General features: G+C 42.8%; 1 long non-coding RNA gene across 1 annotated transcript; it reads right to left on the bottom strand.

Annotated features, from left to right (window-relative positions):
* Positions 1 to 6,265: 6,265 nt before the first annotated feature.
* LOC114552178 (uncharacterized) lies at positions 6,266 to 7,431 on the bottom strand. The gene is made up of 2 exons (XR_003692148.1): positions 7,336 to 7,431; positions 6,266 to 7,036 (listed from the first exon to the last, which is right to left on the bottom strand). It is a non-coding gene; the product is annotated as an uncharacterized LOC114552178 (long non-coding RNA).
* Between the last annotated feature and the right edge of the window lie 3,852 nt (positions 7,432 to 11,283).

Genomic DNA, 11,283 nt, shown 5'->3' with positions numbered 1-11,283 from the left:
GTTAGAAAATTTTAAACAAGGTATTTCAGCGATTAAAAACACTAGGAAGGAAGGGCAGGAATCCCGAGTAAAATTATCTAAGTTTTGTTAATGTAGGACCACGGGAAGCGGGTGAGAATTAGTTTTAAAGGCGAAAATAGTTAATTATGCGAAAATGGGCGTGGCTAAGCTTTTTTTTGTGCTATAACTTCGCTTCTGAAGGTCCTAAAGACTTGGGAATTAGTTTGATAAGCGTCTTTAAGTCTTCTGTTCAAATTAGTGTGGGTCACACATCCGTGGGCAAACCGGAAGTAGGCGGAATTTCACTTCCTGGTTGAGTTTTTTGTTTTTTCTTCATGTTTAAAGGTCCCAAACATTTGGAATCTAGTCTACTTTAAATTATATAATTTTTACGACGAGTTAATATCGATACAGTGTCCGTGGTTAAAGGTCTATTTTCTAAGCTTCAAATTCAAATTAAATCTAATTAGGGATAGGTTTAAGAGTTAGAGAAGATAGAGAGATTGGAGTAAAATGGTAGGGATCTGGGTGGGTTGGGGTTAGGGATTTTGGTGGGGGAAGGGTATGGGTTAAGGCTGGGGGGAGGGTGTGGTTGGGGTTAGGGATTTGGAGTGGGGAAGGGTATGGGTTAAGGTTTAGGGGAGGGTGTGGTTGGGGTTAGGAATGGGGAAAAGGGTAAGAGTGGGGAAGGGTTGGTTAGGTTCAGGGTAGGGGTCTGGGTGGGTTGGGGTTAGGGATTTGGAGTGGGGAAGGGTATGGGTTGGGGTTAGGAATGGGGAAAAAAAATGGGTTAGGGAAGTAGAGTTAAGGAGAGAAGTCGGGTCGGACTGAACTCTCCCCCGCCGGGTCGGGCTGTATACTCTACCTCCCCTTACTCCCTCACGTGAATGAGGGAAAATGGGGAGAAGAGGGATAGAAAGTATGAATTGTAGTAAAGTGGATAAGAGGGAAGTAGAGCTAAGGAGAGAAGTCGGGTCGGACTGAACTCTCCCCGCTGGTCGGGCTGTATACTCTACCTCCCCTACTCCCTCACGTGAATGAGGGAAGAGGGGAGAAGAGGGATAGAAAGTATGAGTTATAGTGGATGAGAGGGAAGTAGAGTTAAGGAGAGAAGTCGGGTCGGACTGAACTCTCCCCCCCGGGTCGGGCTGTACTCTACCTCCCCTACTCCCTCACTAGTGTGAGGGAAGAGGGGGAGAAGGGTGAATGGGTATTTAGGAATTGTATGTTATTTTTTCATTATTAAATGTGATACGAAAGGAATCTGTTGTAAGACGGTTGGTTGGAGTATTGCGTTATGGAATTAAAGTGAACTTTCTTGTCCGAAGGCACTGGCCAGGGTTAGGAATGATAAATTTATCACGATGAAACCCCCCGCTTCGTCCGACGACTGAGCAGTTCGATAGGGAATCAAAGGCAAGGGCACGGGCCGGCGCACGTCAGTGATAAGTTCTCAATTCCAGCAATATCCAATAAGGTTTTTTCATTTGATTCACAATCTCGTGTTTCTGTTATTGTCAAATCTGGTACGGATGTTCCAAGGTGCCAAGGAGGAGGGGTCTGGCATTGTGCTTAATTTTTGGGAACTTTGGTAACGGTCATGTCGTTTTATCTGCGATAGAGAAGGTCTGGCATTGTATGTAATTCTTAAGGAATTTTAGTACCTGCCACGGTCGCTTTATCTAAGGTACAGAAGGTCTGGTATTGTGCGTAATCTTAAGAAATGTTGGTACCTGTCATGGTCTTCTCTCTTTTTTTCTTTTCTTTCCCCTTTTCTTTATCACTGCACTGGTTGCTATATCTGCGATAAAGGAGGTCTGGCATTATGTGTGATTCGAAGGAATTTTGTTACCTGCCACGGTCGCTTTATCTAAGGTGCCGAAGGTCTGGCATTGTGCGTAAGGAGTGTTGGTACCTGTCAGGGTCTTCTTTCTTTTTTTCTTTCCTTTCTTTATCTGCACTGGTCGCTATATCTGCGATAAAGGAGGTCTGGCATTATGTGTGATTCAAAGGAATTTTGGTACCTGCCACGGTCGCTAATCTAAGTTGCCAAGGTCTGGCATTGTGCGTAGTCTTAAGGAGTGTTGGTATCTGTCATTGTCTTCTCTCTTTATTTCTTTTGGTCGCTATATCTGCGATAAAGGAGGTCTGGCATTGTGTGTAATTTGAAGGAATTTTGCTACCTGCCATGGTTGCATAATTTTAAAGAACGTTGGTACCTGCCATGGTCGTCCCTCTTTCTTTTTTTTTTCTTTCTTCTTTATCTGCTCTGGTCGCTATATCTGCGATAAGGGAAGTCTGGCATTGTGTGTAATTCTAAGGAATTTTGGTATCTGCCATGGTTGTTCTACCTGCAGTAAAGAAGAATAGAAAGAGCGGGAGGAGAGTTGGTTGTTAAAAGGTTGAATAGTTGTTTTAAGTGAGAAGGGTTATTATATTGTTTAGAGGTTAAATTGTTGTATTAATTGAATAAAAGTAAGTCTATTTTAGAAGCTAAATTTCAGGACACATCATCAGTAGTGTACCTCAGCATCATTGAGTGTTTCGCCATTATCACTAGACACTCTCCGCCAAGGACGGCCCACGGGGTTGATCAAGTCCCGGCGTGTGTCCCTTGTCCAATTAAGTAAGTTTAAACAGTTCAAGAGTTAAGATGAATATAATAGTATCAATAATATTATAGTCTTTCAATCAATACATTAAGATTTTTAAGGTCCATGATCCAGGTTAAGCCTAAAAGTTATTTTTGCTGCAGCATTGTTGTTGTAATTTAACAAAGTTGTTGAGTTATAATAATATGAGACAAGATAGAGACCTGTAAAGTAAAAAGGCAGTTAAGGGTATGTATAATAGTTTAAAATTAAACTTACCACCTGAATGACAAGGGTGTCTGTTAACAGCGCAAGCTAGAACCACCCAGGTCAAACAGGACCGAGGGTCCTGGAGTCCAGGTCAGTCTTTTTCAATTCCTTCCTGTGTTCCATACATCGCACAACTACAGGAGGCGCAATCAAAATCCAATCGGATTGGTAATTTGCGCCCCTGTAGTCTTCGCTTCGTAACAGTCGGGTTGCATTATGGTTAGGGTTAGAAAATTTTAAACAAGGTATTTCAGCGATTAAAAAACACTAGGAAGGAAGGGCAGGAATCCCGAGTAAAATTATCTAAGTTTTGTTAATGTAGGACCACGGGAAGCGGGTGAGAATTAGTTTTAAAGGAAAAAAATAGTTAATTATGCGAAAATGGGCGTGGTGGCTAAGGCTTTTTGTGCTATAACTTCGCTTCTGAAGGTCCTAAAGACTTGGGAATTAGTTTGATAAGCGTCTTTAAGTCTTCTGTTCAAATTAGTGTGGGTCACACATCCGTGGGCAAACCGGAAGTAGGCGGAATTTCACTTCCTGGTTGAGTTTTTGTTTTTTCTTCATGTTTAAAGGTCCCAAACATTTGGAATCTAGTCTACTTTAAATTATATAATTTTTACGACGAGTTAATATCGATACAGTGTCCGTGGTTAAAGGTCTATTTTCTAAGCTTCAAATTCAAATTAAATCTAATAGGGGATAGGTTTAAGAGTTAGAGAAGATAGAGAGATTGGAGTAAAATGGTAGGGATCTGGGTGGGTTGGGGTTAGGGATTTGGAGTGGGGAAGGGTATGGGTTAAGGCTTAGGGGAGGGTGTGGTTGGGGTTAGGGATTTGGAGTGGGGAAGGGTATGGGTTAAGGTTTAGGGGAGGGTGTGGTTGGGGTTAGGAATGGGGAAAAGGGTAAGAGTGGGGAAGGGTTGGTTAGGTTCAGGGTAGGGGTCTGGGTGGGTTGGGGTTAGGGATTTGGAGTGGGGAAGGGTATGGGTTGGGGTTAGGAATGGGGAAAAAAAATGGGTTAGGGAAGTAGAGTTAAGGAGAGAAGTCGGGTCGGACTGAACTCTCCCCCGCCGGGTCGGGCTGTATACTCTACCTCCCCTTACTCCCTCACGTGAATGAGGGAAAATGGGGAGAAGAGGGATAGAAAGTATGAATTGTAGTAAAGTGGATAAGAGGGAAGTAGAGCTAAGGAGAGAGTCGGGTCGGACTGAACTCTCCCCGCCTGGTCGGGCTGTATATTTACCTCCCCTACTCCCTCACGTGAATGAGGGAAGATGGGGAGAAGAGGGATAGAAAGTATGAGTTATAGTGGATGAGAGGGAAGTAGAGTTAAGGAGAGAAGTCGGGTCGGACTGAACTCTCCCCCGCCGGGTCGGGCTGTATATTTCTACCTCCCCTACTCCCTCACTAGTGTGAGGGAAGAGTGGGGAGAAGGGTGAATGGGTATTTAGGAATTGTATGTTATTTTTTCATTATTAAATGTGATACGAAAGGAATCTGTTGTAAGACGGTTGGTTGGAGTATTGCGTTATGGAATTAAAGTGAACTTTCTTGTCCGAAGGCACTGGCCAGGGTTAGGAATGATAAATTTATCACGATGAAACCCCCCGCTTCGTCCGACGACTGAGCAGTTCGATAGGGAATCAAAGGCAAGGGCACGGGCCGGCGCACGTCAGTGATAAGTTCTCAATTCCAGCAATATCCAATAAGGTTTTTTCATTTGATTCACAATCTCGTGTTTCTGTTATTGTCAAATCTGGTACGGATGTTCCAAGGTGCCAAGGAGGAGGGGTCTGGCATTGTGCTTAATTTTTGGGAACTTTGGTAACGGTCATGTCGTTTTATCTGCGATAGAGAAGGTCTGGCATTGTATGTAATTCTTAAGGAATTTTAGTACCTGCCACGGTCGCTTTATCTAAGGTACAGAAGGTCTGGTATTGTGCGTAATCTTAAGAAATGTTGGTACCTGTCATGGTCTTCTTTTTTTTTCTTTTCTTTCCCCTTTTCTTTATCACTGCACTGGTTGCTATATCTGCGATAAAGGAGGTCTGGCATTATGTGTGATTCGAAGGAATTTTGTTACCTGCCACGGTCGCTTTATCTAAGGTGCCAAGGTCTGGCATTGTGCGTAAGGAGTGTTGGTACCTGTCAGGGTCTTTTTTTTTTTCTTTCCTTTCTTTATCTGCACTGGTCGCTATATCTGCGATAAAGGAGGTCTGGCATTATGTGTGATTCAAAGGAATTTTGGTACCTGCCACGGTCGCTAATCTAAGTTGCCGAAGGTCTGGCATTGTGCGTAGTCTTAAGGAGTGTTGGTATCTGTCATTGTCTTCTCTCTTTATTTCTTTTTTGGTCGCTATATCTGCGATAAAGGAGGTCTGGCATTGTGTGTAATTTGAAGGAATTTTGCTACCTGCCATGGTTGCATAATTTTAAAGAACGTTGGTACCTGCCATGGTCGTCCCTCTTTCTTTCTTTTCTTTCTTCTTTATCTGCTCTGGTCGCTATATCTGCGATAAGGGAAGTCTGGCATTGTGTGTAATTCTAAGGAATTTTGGTATCTGCCATGGTTGTTCTACCTGCAGTAAAGAAGAATAGAAAGAGCGGGAGGAGAGTTGGTTGTTAAAAGGTTGAATAGTTGTTTTAAGTGAGAAGGGTTATTATATTGTTTAGAGGTTAAATTGTTGTATTAATTGAATAAAAGTAAGTCTATTTTAGAAGCTAAATTTCAGGACACATCATCAGTAGTGTACCTCAGCATCATTGAGTGTTTCGGCCATTATCACTAGACACTCTCCGCCAAGGACGGCCCACCGGGGTTGATCAAGTCCCGGCGTGTGTCCCTTGTCCAATTAAGTAAGTTTAAACAGTTCAAGAGTTAAGATGAATATAATAGTATCAATAATATTATAGTCTTTCAATCAATACATTAAGATTTTTAAGGTCCATGATCCAGGTTAAGCCTAAAAGTTATTTTTGCTGCAGCATTGTTGTTGTAATTTAACAAAGTTGTTGAGTTATAATAATATGAGACAAGATAGAGACCTGTAAAGTAAAAGGCAGTTAAGGGTATGTATAATAGTTTAAAATTAAACTTACCACCTGAATGACAAGGGTGTCTGTTAACAGCGCAAGCTAGAACCACCCAGGTCAAACAGGACCGAGGGTCCTGGAGTCCAGGTCAGTCTTTTTCAATTCCTTCCTGTGTTCCATACATCGCACAACTACAGGAGGCGCAATCAAAATCCAATCGGATTGGTAATTTGCGCCCCTGTAGTCTTCGTCGTAACAGTCGGTTGCATTATGGTTAGGGTTAGAAAATTTTAAACAAGGTATTTCAGCGATTAAAAAACACTAGGAAGGAAGGGCAGGAATCCCCGAGTAAAATTATCTAAGTTTTGTTAATGTAGGACCACGGGAAGCGGGTGAGAATTAGTTTTAAAGGCGAAAATAGTTAATTATGCGAAAATGGGCGTGGCTAAGGCTTTTTGTGCTATAACTTCGCTTCTGAAGGTCCTAAAGACTTGGGAATTAGTTTGATAAGCGTCTTTAAGTCTTCTGTTCAAATTAGTGTGGGTCACACATCCGTGGGCAAACCGGAAGTAGGCGGAATTTCACTTCCTGGTTGAGTTTTTGTTTTTCTTCATGTTTAAAGGTCCCAAACATTTGGAATCTAGTCTACTTTAAATTATATAATTTTTACGACGAGTTAATATCGATACAGTGTCCGTGGTTAAAGGTCTATTTTCTAAGCTTCAAATTCAAATTAAATCTAATTAGGGATAGGTTTAAGAGTTAGAGAAGATAGAGAGATTGGAGTAAAATGGTAGGGATCTGGGTGGGTTGGGGTTAGGGATTTGGAGTGGGGAAGGGTACGGGTTAAGGCTTAGGGGAGGGTGTGGTTGGGGTTAGGGATTTGGAGTGGGGAAGGGTATAGGTTAAGGTTTAGGGGAGGGTGTGGTTGGGGTTAGGAATAGGGGAAAAGGGTAAGAGTGGGGAAGGGTTGGTTAGGTTCAGGGTAGGGGTCTGGGTGGGTTGGGGTTAGGGATTTGGAGTGGGGAAGGGTATGGGTTGGGGTTAGGAATGGGGAAAAAAAATGGGTTAGGGAAGTAGAGTTAAGGAGAGAAGTCGGGTCGGACTGAACTCTCCCCCGCCGGGTCGGGCTGTATACTCTACCTCCCCTTACTCCCTCACGTGAATGAGGGAAAATGGGGAGAAGAGGGATAGAAAGTATGAATTGTAGTAAAGTGGATAAGAGGGAAGTAGAGCTAAGGAGAGAAGTCGGGTCGGACTGAACTCTCCCCGCCTGGTCGGGCTGTATATTTACCTCCCCTACTCTCCCTCACGTGAATGAGGGAAGATGGGGAGAAGAGGGATAGAAAGTATGAGTTATAGTGGATGAGAGGGAAGTAGAGTTAAGGAGAGAAGTCGGGTCGGACTGAACTCTCCCCACCGGGTCGGGCTGTATACTCTACCTCCCCCTACTCCCTCACTAGTGTGAGGGAAGAGTGGGGAGAAGGGTGAATGGGTATTTAGGAATTGTATGTTATTTTTTCATTATTAAATGTGATACGAAAAGGAATCTGTTGTAAGACGGTTGGTTGGAGTATTGCGTTATGGAATTAAAGTGAACTTTCTTGTCCGAAGGCACTGGCCAGGGTTAGGAATGATAAATTTATCACGATGAAACCCCCCGCTTCGTCCGACGACTGAGCAGTTCGATAGGGAATCAAAGGCAAGGGCACGGGCCGGCGCACGTCAGTGATAAGTTCTCAATTCCAGCAATATCCAATAAGGTTTTTTCATTTGATTCACAATCTCGTGTTTCTGTTATTGTCAAATCTGGTACGGATGTTCCAAGGTGCCAAGGAGGAGGGTCTGGCATTGTGCTTAATTTTTGGGAACTTTGGTAACGGTCATGTCGTTTTATCTGCGATAGAGAAGGTCTGGCATTGTATGTAATTCTTAAGGAATTTTAGTACCTGCCACGGTCGCTTTATCTAAGGTACAGAAGGTCTGGTATTGTGCGTAATCTTAAGAAATGTTGGTACCTGTCATGGTCTTCTCTTTTTTCTTTTCTTTCCCCTTTTCTTTATCACTGCACTGGTTGCTATATCTGCGATAAAGGAGGTCTGGCATTATGTGTGATTCGGAAGGAATTTTGTTACCTGCCACGGTCGCTTTATCTAAGGTGCCGAAGGTCTGGCATTGTGCGTAAGGAGTGTTGGTACCTGTCAGGGTCTTCTTTCTTTTTTCTTTCCTTTCTTTATCTGCACTGGTCGCTATATCTGCGATAAAGGAGGTCTGGCATTATGTGTGATTCAAAGGAATTTTGGTACCTGCCACGGTCGCTAATCTAAGTTGCCGAAGGTCTGGCATTGTGCGTAGTCTTAAGGAGTGTTGGTATCTGTCATTGTCTCTCTCTTTATTTCTTTTGGTCGCTATATCTGCGATAAAGGAGGTCTGGCATTGTGTGTAATTTGAAGGAATTTTGCTACCTGCCATGGTTGCATAATTTTAAAGAACGTTGGTACCTGCCATGGTCGTCCCTCTTTCTTTCTTTTCTTTCTTCTTTATCTGCTCTGGTCGCTATATCTGCGATAAGGGAAGTCTGGCATTGTGTGTAATTCTAAGGAATTTTGGTATCTGCCATGGTTGTTCTACCTGCAGTAAAGAAGAATAGAAAGAGCGGGAGGAGAGTTGGTTGTTAAAAGGTTGAATAGTTGTTTTAAGTGAGAAGGGTTATTATATTGTTTAGAGGTTAAATTGTTGTATTAATTGAATAAAAGTAAGTCTATTTTAGAAGCTAAATTTCAGGACACATCATCAGTAGTGTACCTCAGCATCATTGAGTGTTTCGCCATTATCACTAGACACTCTCCGCCAAGGACGGCCCACCGGGTTGATCAAGTCCCGCGTGTGTCCCTTGTCCAATTAAGTAAGTTTAAACAGTTCAAGAGTTAAGATGAATATAATAGTATCAATAATATTATAGTCTTTCAATCAATACATTAAGATTTTTAAGGTCCATGATCCAGGTTAAGCCTAAAAGTTATTTTTGCTGCAGCATTGTTGTTGTAATTTAACAAAGTTGTTGAGTTATAATAATATGAGACAAGATAGAGACCTGTAAAGTAAAAAGGCAGTTAAGGGTATGTATAATAGTTTAAAATTAAACTTACCACCTGAATGACAAGGGTGTCTGTTAACAGCGCAAGCTAGAACCACCCAGGTCAAACAGGACCGAGGGTCCTGGAGTCCAGGTCAGTCTTTTTCAATTCCTTCCTGTGTTCCATACACATCAAGACAACTACAGGAGGCGCAATCAAAATCCAATCGGATTGGTAATTTGCGCCCCTGTAGTCTTCCTTCAGAACAGTCGGTTGCATTATGGTTAGGGTTAGAAAATTTTAAACAAGGTATTTCAGCGATTAAAAACACTAGGAAGGAAGGGCAGGAATCCCCGAGTAAAATTATCTAAGTTTTGTTAATGTAGGACCACGGGAAGCGGGTGAGAATTAGTTTTAAAGGCGAAAAAAATAGTTAATTATGCGAAAATGGGCGTGGCTAAGGCTTTTTGTGCTATAACTTCGCTTCTGAAGGTCCTAAAGACTTGGGAATTAGTTTGATAAGCGTCTTTAAGTCTTCTGTTCAAATTAGTGTGGGTCACACATCCGTGGGCAAACCGGAAGTAGGCGGAATTTCACTTCCTGGTTGAGTTTTTTGTTTTTTCTTCATGTTTAAAGGTCCCAAACATTTGGAATCTAGTCTACTTTAAATTATATAATTTTTACGACGAGTTAATATCGATACAGTGTCCGTGGTTAAAGGTCTATTTTCTAAGCTTCAAATTCAAATTAAATCTAATTAGGGATAGGTTTAAGAGTTAGAGAAGATAGAGAGATTGGAGTAAAATGGTAGGGATCTGGGTGGGTTGGGGTTAGGGATTTGGAGTGGGGAAGGGTATGGGTTAAGGCTTAGGGGGGAGGGTGTGGTTGGGGTTAGGGATTTGGAGTGGGGAAGGGTATGGGTTAAGGTTTAGGGGAGGGTGTGGTTGGGGTTAGGAATGGGGAAAAGGGTAAGAGTGGGGAAGGGTTGGTTAGGTTCAGGGTAGGGGTCTGGGTGGGTTGGGGTTAGGGATTTGGAGTGGGGAAGGGTATGGGTTGGGGTTAGGAATGGGGAAAAAAAATGGGTTAGGGAAGTAGAGTTAAGGAGAGAAGTCGGGTCGGACTGAACTCTCCCCGCCGGTCGGGCTGTATACTCTACCTCCCCTTACTCCCTCACGTGAATGAGGGAAAATGGGGAGAAGAGGGATAGAAAGTATGAATTGTAGTAAAGTGGATAAGAGGGAAGTAGAGCTAAGGAGAGAAGTCGGGTCGGACTGAACTCTCCCCCACTGGTCGGGCTGTATATTTACCTCCCCTACTCCCTCACGTGAATGAGGGAAGATGGGGAGAAGAGGGATAGAAAGTATGAGTTATAGTGGATGAGAGGGAAGTAGAGTTAAGGAGAGAAGTCGGGTCGGACTGAACTCTCCCCACCGGTCGGGCTGTATATTTCTACTCCTCTACTCCCTCACTAGTGTGAGGGAAGAGTGGGGAGAAGGGTGAATGGGTATTTAGGAATTGTATGTTATTTTTTCATTATTAAATGTGATAATTTAAAGGAATCTGTTGTAAGACGGTTGGTTGGAGTATTGCGTTATGGAATTAAAGTGAACTTTCTTGTCCGAAGGCACTGGCCAGGGTTAGGAATGATAAATTTATCACGATGAAACCCCCGTCGTCCGACGACTGAGCAGTTCGATAGGGAATCAAAGGCAAGGGCACGGGCCGGGCGACGTCAGTGATAAGTTCTCAATTCCAGCAATATCCAATAAGGTTTTTTCATTTGATTCACAATCTCGTGTTTCTGTTATTGTCAAATCTGGTAATGGATGTTCCAAGGTGCCAAGGAGGAGGGGTCTGGCATTGTGCTTAATTTTTGGGAACTTTGGTAACGGTCATGTCGTTTTATCTGCGATAGAGAAGGTCTGGCATTGTATGTAATTCTTAAGGAATTTTAGTACCTGCCACGGTCGCTTTATCTAAGGTACAGAAGGTCTGGTATTGTGCGTAATCTTAAGAAATGTTGGTACCTGTCATGGTCTTCTCTTTTTCTTTTCTTTTCCCTTTTCTTTATCACTGCACTGGTTGCTATATCTGCGATAAAGGAGGTCTGGCATTATGTGTGATTCGAAGGAATTTTGTTACCTGCCACGGTCGCTTTATCTAAGGTGCCAAGGTCTGGCATTGTGCGTAAGGAGTGTTGGTACCTGTCAGGGTCTTCTTTCTTTTTTTTTCCTTTCTTTATCTGCACTGGTCGCTATATCTGCGATAAAGGAGGTCTGGCATTATGTGTGATTCAAAGGAATTTTGGTACCT

This window comes from Perca flavescens, unplaced genomic scaffold, assembly GCF_004354835.1.
Source record: "Perca flavescens isolate YP-PL-M2 unplaced genomic scaffold, PFLA_1.0 EPR50_1.1_unplaced_scaf_9, whole genome shotgun sequence".
Lineage (NCBI taxonomy): Eukaryota > Metazoa > Chordata > Actinopteri > Perciformes > Percidae > Perca > Perca flavescens.
The sequence above is the reverse complement of the archived record's forward strand: the minus strand, read 5'-3'. Positions and strand labels throughout refer to the sequence as shown.